We start from the raw sequence: 11049 nt of genomic DNA, 5'->3' as shown, positions 1-11049 counted from the left end.
CTGTGATGAAATACTTCATTTGGGATGAGTTTAGATTTAAAAATCCAATTTCACTTATCTCTTGAGGGTAAGAGAGCCGAGCTTTTTGTTACAAGGAAAGCTGGCATTAGTACAATAGGCTGATTTGGCAAAAGCTGCTTCTCAAAAGTTGAAAGATGCCTTTCAAAGTTCACCAAAGGAAGTTACAAAACAAATTTTTTGTTGCTTAAATCTAGATTTTCATTTCAAAAGATTCGTAGCAATAAATCTATTGCAGATGTATATATTTGGCTAATGGTTACTTGCTCAAGATTAGTCTCTTTGGAGACTGTTGTTTTTCAACAGTTGAAACAGCAAAGAAGATGAAAAACCAATTGACTGCAGTAGGCTTTATATGGGGCCTTTAGATGCAAATATTTCAACATAATTCTGTTTTATTGCTTGTTAGCACTCTCATGCTTCACCTCTTATGGTTACTCAGTGAGCAGCTCTTTTTAAAACCATTCTCTTTATGTCATTATTTTCCATACAGTACTATTAGAGATGTAGAGATCCCTGATTGCCTCTTTCAAAATGCATGTCGTGTATTTGGAGCATTTGTTTGATGTTGAATGAAACACAGCAGCACTACCTAGAAATCTAAGGGAAGTACTGACGAACACCAATTTCTTCTGATGCTCTAAGTAGCTTTTAGAGGGGTTACTCAGAGGAAGAAAAAGTTTACCAGACTGAACCCCACTGCACATACCAATACACAAACTGGGCAGATTTTTCTCTGACTGTTTTAGGATTGCTAATCCTCTTTCAGATTTTTTGTTTTATATCTCACAAGAAGTATTATCAATAACGTAAACCAAAATTTTTTTATTCGGTGGCATTTGTTAGCAGCAATTCACTAGGCAAGTCTCTCTTGATGAGTTAACTGTGAGAAGCTTATTCAAAATGACTTGATTGAAGTAGATCAAAACTTGGCTTCATTTGCCTGTATGTCCAGGCATGAGAAAAGGAGGCCTGGAAAACACCAAGATTTGTATATTAAGATATGAACGAAAATTTCAAAAGACTAGTCAGAAAGAAGTATTTTGCAAAAGAAAATATTTGTCTTGGAGACATTTTTATTGACCTATGATATGCTCTTGTTTTGAAGGACATGTTAAACAAAGAGAATGCCAATCTTTCAAAACTCTCACAGCTCGGTAAATACCTCTATGTAAAATATACAGTATGCATAAACAGCATGACAAAGATTTTCTGAAAGGATCTTTTCTGCAGTAAAAGTAAATTTAAAGCATCCCATTGATGGCAATTTTGAAGGATATCAAAGAATAAAAGTGCTTATGAGCTGACAAACTCTCCATGAATGAGAGTGAATACAAACAATGAACTTCTAAGAGGTTGTAGCCACTCCAGCAAGATCCTCGTGCATCTTGAATGGAGCTTAGCCAAGAAGTGACAGGTCAGCATTTAGCAGAGCTTCAACTAAGGGGGGGGAAAAAAGAAAAAAAAGTTGTTTCAGCAGTAGAAGCATCTTCTAGCAAGAGTTTTGAGAATTTGCTATCTGGGTCCTGCAACCATCGATCAGATCCAATGTGTCTCCCTACCTGTTCTTCAAGAGTCCTCACTGTTCAGGTAGAACAGTTGCAAGAAAACTGAACAGAAAACTTGAGAGAGCACATGAAGTTGTTTAAAGCTCAGGTAAGTCAGTGGGCAAATAGATTCCAATTATTGAATGCTACACCACTGCTTCACTAGTGTAAAGAACTCTGGTTGTTCACTTACACATCTAAAAATATCGATTTTCTATACTACGTCATCACTTTACTAGGTTATTCACTTTTAGTGGATTTGATTTTTTTTTTCATAAGTCCTTACATAATTTCCATTAAACTCTTTGGAAAATTAACCCACAAAACAAACAAACAACAACGACAAAAATCACACACAACAAAAAATCAGTGCTGGAAATCAAATCTGTATATTTACTACACAGTCAGTCAGTTCTTAATATGCCAAGCACTTGTTGAAATGTGATCATCATCAGTGTAGTTTTTGACTGGAACTGTATTCCAGCAAAGTCTGCTATTGTGGATCTTGCACCTGATCAAAAATTAGGGTCACATTCACATGGTCCACATGGTTCAAAACATACTTGTGAAAATGGGAATAATATAAGTAGTAGCTTGAACAGCAACTAATACTGAGGAAGGTGGTCCTCTTCTTCTATTCTGCCCTGGTGAGGCCACTTCTAGAATACTGTGTCCAGTTCCAGTCTCCACCAGTTCAGAGAAAACAGGGATCTCCTAGAAAGTGTCCAGCAGAGGGCTACAAAGATTACTAGAAGCCTGAAGCATCTCCAGGAGGAAAGGCTGAGAGACTTGTGCCTCTTCAACCTGGAGAAGAGAAGGCTTCATAACAGTTTATAAATATCTGAAGTGTAGGAGTCAAGCTGATGGAAATGGATTCTTTTTGGTGGAGTGCAGCAATAGAACAAGAAACAACAGGCAGAAACTAGAATTCAGGAAATTCCATATTAAGACAAGAAAGAACTTCTTTGCTGTCAGAGCAATGGAGCACTGGAACAGGTTACCCAGAGAGTCTGTGGACCCTCCTTCCCTGGAGATATTCAAGACCTGCCTGGATGTCAACCTGTGAGTCCTTCTGTAGGAAACTGCTGTCACAGGGAGTTGGATTCAGTGATCTCTAAAGGCCCCTTCCAATCCCTACAGTTCTGTGATTCTGTGAAATTAGAAATTCTTTATCTATGAGCAACACAAAATAAGGAGATCCTATCTTTGTCAGCAGGGAAGGCATGAAGAAGTGTGGAAGAGAGAAGCTGATAAGCTGAAGTGGTAAGTCTGATATTCTGGATGAATTTGAGAATAGAGAGTCATAAATAAAAGACAGGGCCAAATGTAGAACTGTGAAAATTTGACAAAGGCATTTGGTTTTGAGAAGCCAGATAAAAGTTTCAGAGGCAAAGATGTGGTGTTGAACAGGTGAGGAAATTAATGGATTTCTGCTGCATTTTATAGTGGAACTCTATGGTCATTTAATCTATCCAAATACAGCTGGTTTTCTTTTCTATCTATGCTTTATTTTGCAGTAACTTCAATATTTTTTTTTTTTTTACAATTTTATGAAGTTTCAAGTATCTGTATGGTGAAAACAACCACTTTTTTTTCTTATCAGATGGCCAGCCTTTATCAGTGGTTTTCATGAAAAACACATTCAAATGCATTCAAAGTTTGCTCTACTGTACCATTTAGATCTAATAATTTCCATATGATGTCTTTATTTAATGTTCAGCTATAAATTACCTGGGCCTGGAGGAGGAAAAAAGTGTTCTCTGGAAATTAAAATATAATTATGATTACAATTTATTTGTGCTAAGATATTAACATATCAATTAGGTTATTCAGTTTCTACTAAGCTGACTTGCAGATAATAGAGTTTATATAAAACAATTCAATTTCTCTGTTTCAAGTGTTTTAAACCAGTGCTTCTGTTTCAAGGCTTTTCAGTAAGAAAATGTTAATAACAAAATCATTTGGGTTGAACAGGACTTTTTGTTATTATCTACTATTACTCTGATGCACAGGACTGTACCCCCCCCCTTTTTTTTTTTTTTTTTTTTTTACCATTACATCACATATTACAAAACAAACTAACTAACTCAATATTTTAAGATAAATAAATAACTCAATATTTTAAGATAAATGGGATGGGAATAAGAATAGAACACAAATAACTCAATATTTGTTATTAGAAATTCAAACTCCGAACCTTTTTATATTAAAAATTTTCTTTGATTTTCAGAAGCAGGTGTTAATTCAGGCTTTATAAAAATTTCTAGCTTCAATTCTCTCCAGATAGTTTAAGAAACAAAAAGACTGAAAGTGTCATACAAATAGTGTGCATTTTTATTAAAGTTTATAAATGTTCTAGCAACAGTTACACTGAAAAAAATTACTGAAAACACGTATTCAACTCAGGACTGAAACCTGAGGTAGGCAGTTGAAAGAATATTTTGGCAATGAAATTATGGTCTGTGACTTCAGTGACAAAATTTCCTCACAAACAGCATCAGAAACACCTAGGGAGAAGCAAGAAAAGAAAGAAATAAGCAACAACAACAAAGTAAAACAAACAAACAAACAAAAAAAAACCCAAACAGTAACAAATAAATATGAAAATTATCAAAACACTGTATGTGAGAGATATGGACCTCGGTCCTCGAGGCATCACTCTATAGAAAGAAAGTAGGATGCTCATGTATTTCAGAAGATCCTGACTGGGAAGGGCAAGCGAGAAAAGAGACGTAGAAGAGGAGAATGGAAAAAGCTCCAGTGGCTTGCTGTAACTATGCCTCTTTTGCAGACTTTCACAAAACACTCTGAAATTTGGATGCTCTGAGGTGTGGTCACCTGAGTTCTCAACAGGAAACTAAAGTAGAACTCTGGATGTTACAAGTACAGTAACTATTGGGTAAATTTCATAAGTCAAATGAATTATGCACAGATTTTAAAAACCAAAAAGATTTTTGTTGTGGTTCCAAAAGCATTATCAAACTTGTTAGAAGAATATAGTGCAAAAAAAATGACTTGACATTTCAAATGGATTTGTTACTTTCACAAAGCTGTGATTTAAACATTACAGTAAACTGGTGTCTCACCTAGGTACTTAATGGAGAGCAGAGGTTTTCAGTACCATTTATAAGACCATTTGGAACAGCTATAACCTATGTGCAAAAGTCATTTAGCATTGGCTGAGAGAGTTTCTTTCCCACAACTGCGTGCCTTTAGAATAATAGTGGAAAATGTTTTTGTCAAGAAAAAAAGAAAATACCTCCCTTTCTATGTATTAAGTAAACAGAAAAGGCTCTGACTATTAGTTGTACAGGCACTTTACATGAGGAGGAATACGTACTGTTCTTTTTCAACTGAATACTATAGATTTTGCTCGATACAAAGCTTGCCCTCCAATATAACAAATACTGACATCCTGATCAAAACGATTTATCTGTATTCTGCCCAGTTGTGGTAGTTAACAGAATGTAAAGCATACTTTTTGTTGATTCCTGCTAATTTCATGCCTATATGAAAGCATGACATAGAAACAATGGCAGTACAGTGTATTTTTGTTTTGAAAGGAACAGTCTGTTCACTCTTGTTCCCTTTGGGGTGGAACAGTAACCAGTGCATCCAAAAGAGAGGAAAAGATGGTATCAAGCAAGTTCGAGTGTTAAATGGCATTTTTTTTTGCCAGATTCCTTCATAAATCATTAACCACTGTGTTTTCCCTCATAACTGTTAATCTAGTCTCTGTAAAATAAAACATATTTTTACTCAATGAAGGAGAATGAAGATGAGAAAAAAACAAATATTCAAAAAATACTTCAAATAATTATTTTCTGTGTTACGTATAAATCATCCACAACCTCTGGACATTGGTTTTATACTTGAACACATAAATTACAGAAATTACTGCAGTTAAATCCAAGATCAAAGCTAAATCTTTAAAACACTGTTTGCTTTTAATTATTTAAAATACTACTTCCTGCTTTTAATTTAATGAAATGCATGCTATCCCCTGCAAGTCAAGATGATTAAAGAAAGACCTATATTTGCCAGTGAATCTTGGAAATCTTCTAATGAGTGGATAAGAACCATTTGTAATTAACATGCTAATTGCTTGTATGCAAATGGCCTGTTGTTTGAGTGGTTTGAAAAGTGCTTGAAAACTGTTTGTTTGCCTTCACTCTTAAGCCCACTAAATGTTCCTACTTGCGGCCTTATTTACATTATTAATTTGCTTAACAAATATTTTTTAATAGATAGTGCAAACAGAAGAAGTGGCAGCCTTGTTTGGAGAGCTCTCATGAAAAGTGCTATTTGCTCTTGTTGGAGCAGACGAGCAGACAATCAGACCGAAATGTGAGTTTTTCAGGCACATAATAGACCCTTGGCTTATCAAAGCCTCTTATCTGATTGGAAAAAAATCAAAGGTAAACTTCACAGCTCGTAGAATTAAAAGACAAATGAGATGTCATAATTATCAAAGTGGCTAATTTAGAAAATTAAGCCATTCACATAGGTGACATAATTGCTTGTCACAATCACTCTTTTTCTCATTAGCCTTCTCTTCAGCATCTACCATACTGTGGAACATTCTTTAGTCTTCGAAAATATTGCCTATATTGTAATCCCTTAATAGCACAGACCTTGAAATTAATACAAAAAATATACTTAGCAGCTTTATTGACGCAATAGATTTGTGTGATTCTATGTTTGATCATTACTTATACTGTAAATCTGCTTTGTTGAATTTTGAGTATTTTATTGAGTCTTTTTCTTGCTTCTTTTAAAATTACACAATTTAAAATTAATCAGTTAATTATGATGGAGAACTTAATAAACCAACATGCCATATGTAATTTTTTTCAACAGGATTGTGCTTTCATCACACAAGGTGGCTTTAACATATTATGAGCTATATAATTATTGTGTGTACAAGATTAAAATGTCCTCCTTAATTGTGATTGTACAGGAAAAGTATTTTTATCCTCTGTAGAATAATGCGTTTTTCTAATTTTTAATGTTTCCTTTTTTGTTTGTTTTCAGCCAATTTAAGATAAAACTCCAACTGATATTTCATGGAAGTAAGTCATTTGCAGGAAGTAGTTACACTTCCCTGACAATCATATTCTTTGTAAGTCAGCAAGTAGAGAAATTATTAAAGACAATTTCTTGGAAAGGAAATGAGTCTGGTTGGTATGCGAGTTTCAAAGCATGACATTGTAAATGGGCAAGGTTAAACATTTTGGATTAAAAACATGACTGTGAGATTGATTAAGGTCCTACAGTCTTGTAAAGTTGGGAACACAGCTGACATGACTTATAGTTTGCTGAATTCAGAGAGATTACATTGATGTCATTCATTTGAAGAGATAGTTCATCCTGGATGCATATAGTGAAGCTGTCACCCGTGCATTTCACAAATATTCATGTGACTAACATGTTTTGATTAGAGTAACACTGAACCACACCATTCAATGGGTCATGCATCTAAAGCGCTGTGACATGCTAAAGTCAAAGCGTGCATTTAAAAACAAGGAGCAAAACCTGGAAAATAAAATGAGACCAAACACCTCAACCTAATATTTTAATGCTTTCTGTGAGTCACTCCTCTGGATATCTGGCATGCTTAACACGTGCAGTACTAAAACTCATATCTTATAACACGCAATTAGGTTTCTGACTATAATAAACGAATGTTCATGTCATTAGTTTAATTATAAACAACGCTGATTGCTCCATATGAACAGACTTCAATACAATCCTAAATGAATGTGGTTGCATATAAAGTCCATTCTGCCCTTTCTTCCCAACCTGTACTTGGGTGGGACTTCAACTCAGAATTCCAATAGCAGAACAGTCTTCAGCTAACTGCTTCTCAAAAGTGGATGAAAAGCAGCAGATCCTACTTCCAAAGAAAGGATTTTCTCACTGCAGGTCCAGACTCTGCACTTCAGCCTTCCTGCCAAGAAAGGGTAAGAGTTCCTTCAGCCTCATCCGTCTCCTAACAGGCACTGATGCAATCTTTTTCCTCTGCTCTGTAGTATGCTACATTCTCTCAAAGGCTGTTTTTTTGGTTTTTTTTTTCCCCCTGGTCTTTCAGCTCGTTCACAACAAAGAGCACAAGCTTTCCAAACAAACTTTTTTTAACACATTCCCTCTGTTCATATGCAAAAGGAGCTATTTACAGGTCCATACAAAAGTAGCAAAATCTACACATTAAAACATTTGGTTTAATTTCCTCTTCTCTATGGAACTCCTCTGACTTTTCCGCTCTTCTTTTATCCCTGAATCCTTTTGATCCCCTGATTTTCAACTTTTTCTCTCTTTTCCCCCGAGCCTTCCTTTAATTTTGATCTCCTGGGCTGGAGAACTAAGAACACACTCTAATTTTAAACAGCTCCTTTTAACACAACCTTTTCTCCTCTCCTGCTCTGCAGTGTTGGCAGTATCTAGCTGATAAACCATCCGTCCCAAGGGCCAGGTAATAGCTACCACCACCTCTGCAGGCTCCATGATTTGCTCAATCTTACAGCATATTTTCCAAGGCACTTGGCCTATGTTAGCAACTTTTCCAGTTGTCCTCTAGCTGTCTCTGGATAAAATGTGTGATATGTGCAATGGATCCTGCCAGAAATTCTTAACATTGATGATTATAGTTACATGAAGGGTTCATAAAGTCAGAATTCATAAGTTATGCATAAATTTCAGGACTGTCACAGGGAAGAGCAAATACTGTTGTTCTTTTTCTAGAAGGCATTTTCTTATAATACATTTTTTCCATAGATATCTGTCTGATTTGAAGAACGAAAGAAGGCTGAAGATTCAAGGCTGTTCCATCACCTCATCCTTCCATCTCCTGCAGTCAGTAAGGTTAGATGACCATCTCATTTATTTCATTGTGAATTTCCTGTGTAATTCTGTTGAAGCTGTTTAGCTCCCACTGGTGTAACAGACAGTGGATATTGACCTACAGTACCAGGATCTCATTTTCATGTAAACTTGTATTTGAAAATATCTGTGCTGATCCTCAGAAGTGTCATTTCATTCAGTGGCAGGCACAAATAATTACATCAGCCCCCTTAAGAAATACAAAATGTCTATTTTGTTTTTCCTTTGGTATAGTACTCAGTATTGAGAGCAAACTTTATTCTTAAGCCTGGAAAGAAAATTCTGGCTTGAACATGAGCATATGCTTTAACAAAACAATCAGGCCAAATTAATCATTAAGGATACAAAACAGGATTGGTAACTTGTTTAGGCTTTCTTTCTTTAATGTTTCAGGACCAAAAAATTACCTTTACACTGAGGTAGAAGGTTTAGAAGGTGATTTAGGTAGAAGATGGGTATAACCATCATAAGAGTTCATAACCTCAAGAAAACAACTTATTTTATATAGCTCACAGAATTATCGTCTAAGAAAATGAAGACTGAAGTATCAAGATTGAAAATGGTAACTCTAACTGTACCATTAGCACTGTTCCCAAATACACAGTGCTGTCCTCTAGAGGCCATGTTTAATACCAAATAGCTCACAGCTCATTAACTAATAGGTTAAATCAGGAATGCATCTTTTAAGAGAGCCGATTCCAAGAGTGAGTACGTCCATGCGTACCTAAAAGATAGCCCATATGGTGATAACATCTAAACAAGAGAGCAAGCTGTCCCATGCTGGCTGTTGAGGAAAATGTACACATCTTGTGTGACTACTAGCTCATGTTTTCAGTTCCGTGCTCTGCTCTGGATCAGTCACACTCAATTTTTCTCAATGTACATTTAAAAGAAAGCTGGCTGCAGCCAAAAACAAGTGTTTTCTGGTCTTTCTTTTTTCCTCTAAACTTCCCCACTGAAGTATTTAGTATGCTTGAAAAGTATATCATGCCCTTGACACAGATGCTGGCCTTTAAGAATGCTCTCTGCTAACTTTTCTCTGCTTGCCATAATTCACGAATTGCCTAGGCAATTCTTTCAGACATATGATCTGATTTTTGAGTGACCCTGTGTGGAGCTAGGAGTTGGACTCAATAATCCCTATGGATCCTTTCCAGCTTGGGATATTCTATCATTCTCCCTTCTCTTAACAAGTATTATTTTGTTACTGAGTTAAATCTACTTTCATTTATTGTACTATATAGCTCAACTGCCTTTACTAAATGTATTACATTGCTCTAGTAACCTTTGAATCACTGTGAATTATTGAACACTGATATCGCATCAGTGTCTGGAGTCAAAGATGACTCAGCCCCACAGCAGTTGACCATGTATCAGAAATCTGATGAAACCACAGTCTATAAAATTTTGCATACAGTCTTATGGCAGACAATAAAACAGGAATGCAAGATAGATTTATGTTGTAATACAAGAAAAGATGGGAAACAAAGGGCCTCCGGAATCCATTTCACAAACACTGAAGGCCTATGTACAGCTCATTAGTGCTATGTTTATTGTTATTGAAAATCTCTAAAGGCTTAAGTGAAGAATATTTCTCAAAGAACTGAAAACACAGACAGTGCTGTGGAGCTGCAATGGCACACATTTCCTAACAAAGGCCTACTATACCATTCTGAGTGATTGACAGACCATTTTTCTGAGAGAGTGAAGATACTAAAAATTCTCAGGTTTGATAAATCAAATTGCTCTTAAAGACTTACAGGTGTGTTATGAAGCTGGAAGAAACGGTGGCAGATTTTGGGCAGTATATAAGACACTCAGTAACTTTTAGATCTTCCCAGCTAACACTCAGTTACTCCAAATATTTTGTCCCTTCTTAGCAGTTACATTTAATTGCATGCATTTTTTATAACCTTTGTTCTTTAGAGGTAAAATGTGGTACTTGCTATAACATGGCTCACACTGGCCACTATCAAAATTCCCATGGGTTAATCTATATCTTTTATCTTTTGATATTCCTTTGTCTATCAGAAAGAAAAAAACCCAACCTCTCAAACATCTTTGCAGACAGCAAGAATTTGGAAGAAGTGTCAATTTCCATCTCTTCAGTGGCAGGCATTATCATCTAGGTGGCATATTGGCTCAGTTTAAATCATACTGAGAGCTGGCATTTCCTCTTTCACTAGTTCTGCCATGAAACAAGGTAAGTTGGAGTAATATGTATTCCAAATGCACTGATATTAGGAGGCACAGCTTGGCTAGATGGGACTGCTTTAAAGAGTTGGACCTAAAAATTTATAAATAAATGTTATTCATGTGGTTGAGGAAGGGAGGGTCATTACTGAATGAGAAAGGCACAACATATATCTATGGAGACAAAGATGCAGCTGAAAAGCTGATGTAAAGTTTCTCCAGTCCATCCTTCCCCAAAGCTTAGAATAGGATAGTTGGTCAAATTACCTGATAAACAGTACAGCTTTTAGAATGGGGCAGAAACTTGTATTTGGCATTGCACAGACACGAGAGACATGTCTTCTGTGTAAATACTGTTCTCTGGTCTTTGTTTTGACATTTACTCCAGTTTAATCAACTTGGTTTTAAAGCA

The 11049-nt window shown here is 35.8% G+C and overlaps 1 long non-coding RNA gene across 1 annotated transcript; it reads left to right on the top strand.

Annotated features, from left to right (window-relative positions):
- The first annotated feature begins 5817 nt into the window (after positions 1-5817).
- Positions 5818-10631, top strand: LOC149917495 (uncharacterized). The gene is made up of 4 exons (XR_016467483.1): positions 5818-5912; positions 6600-6637; positions 8340-8426; positions 10476-10631. It is a non-coding gene; the product is annotated as an uncharacterized LOC149917495 (long non-coding RNA).
- The last annotated feature ends 418 nt before the right edge of the window (positions 10632-11049 follow it).

The sequence above is a fragment of the Phasianus colchicus genome, chromosome 6, assembly GCF_987193195.1.
Source record: "Phasianus colchicus chromosome 6, bPhaCol1.hap1.1, whole genome shotgun sequence".
NCBI classification, from domain to species: Eukaryota; Metazoa; Chordata; class Aves; order Galliformes; family Phasianidae; genus Phasianus; species Phasianus colchicus.
The sequence above is the reverse complement of the archived record's forward strand: the minus strand, read 5'-3'. Positions and strand labels throughout refer to the sequence as shown.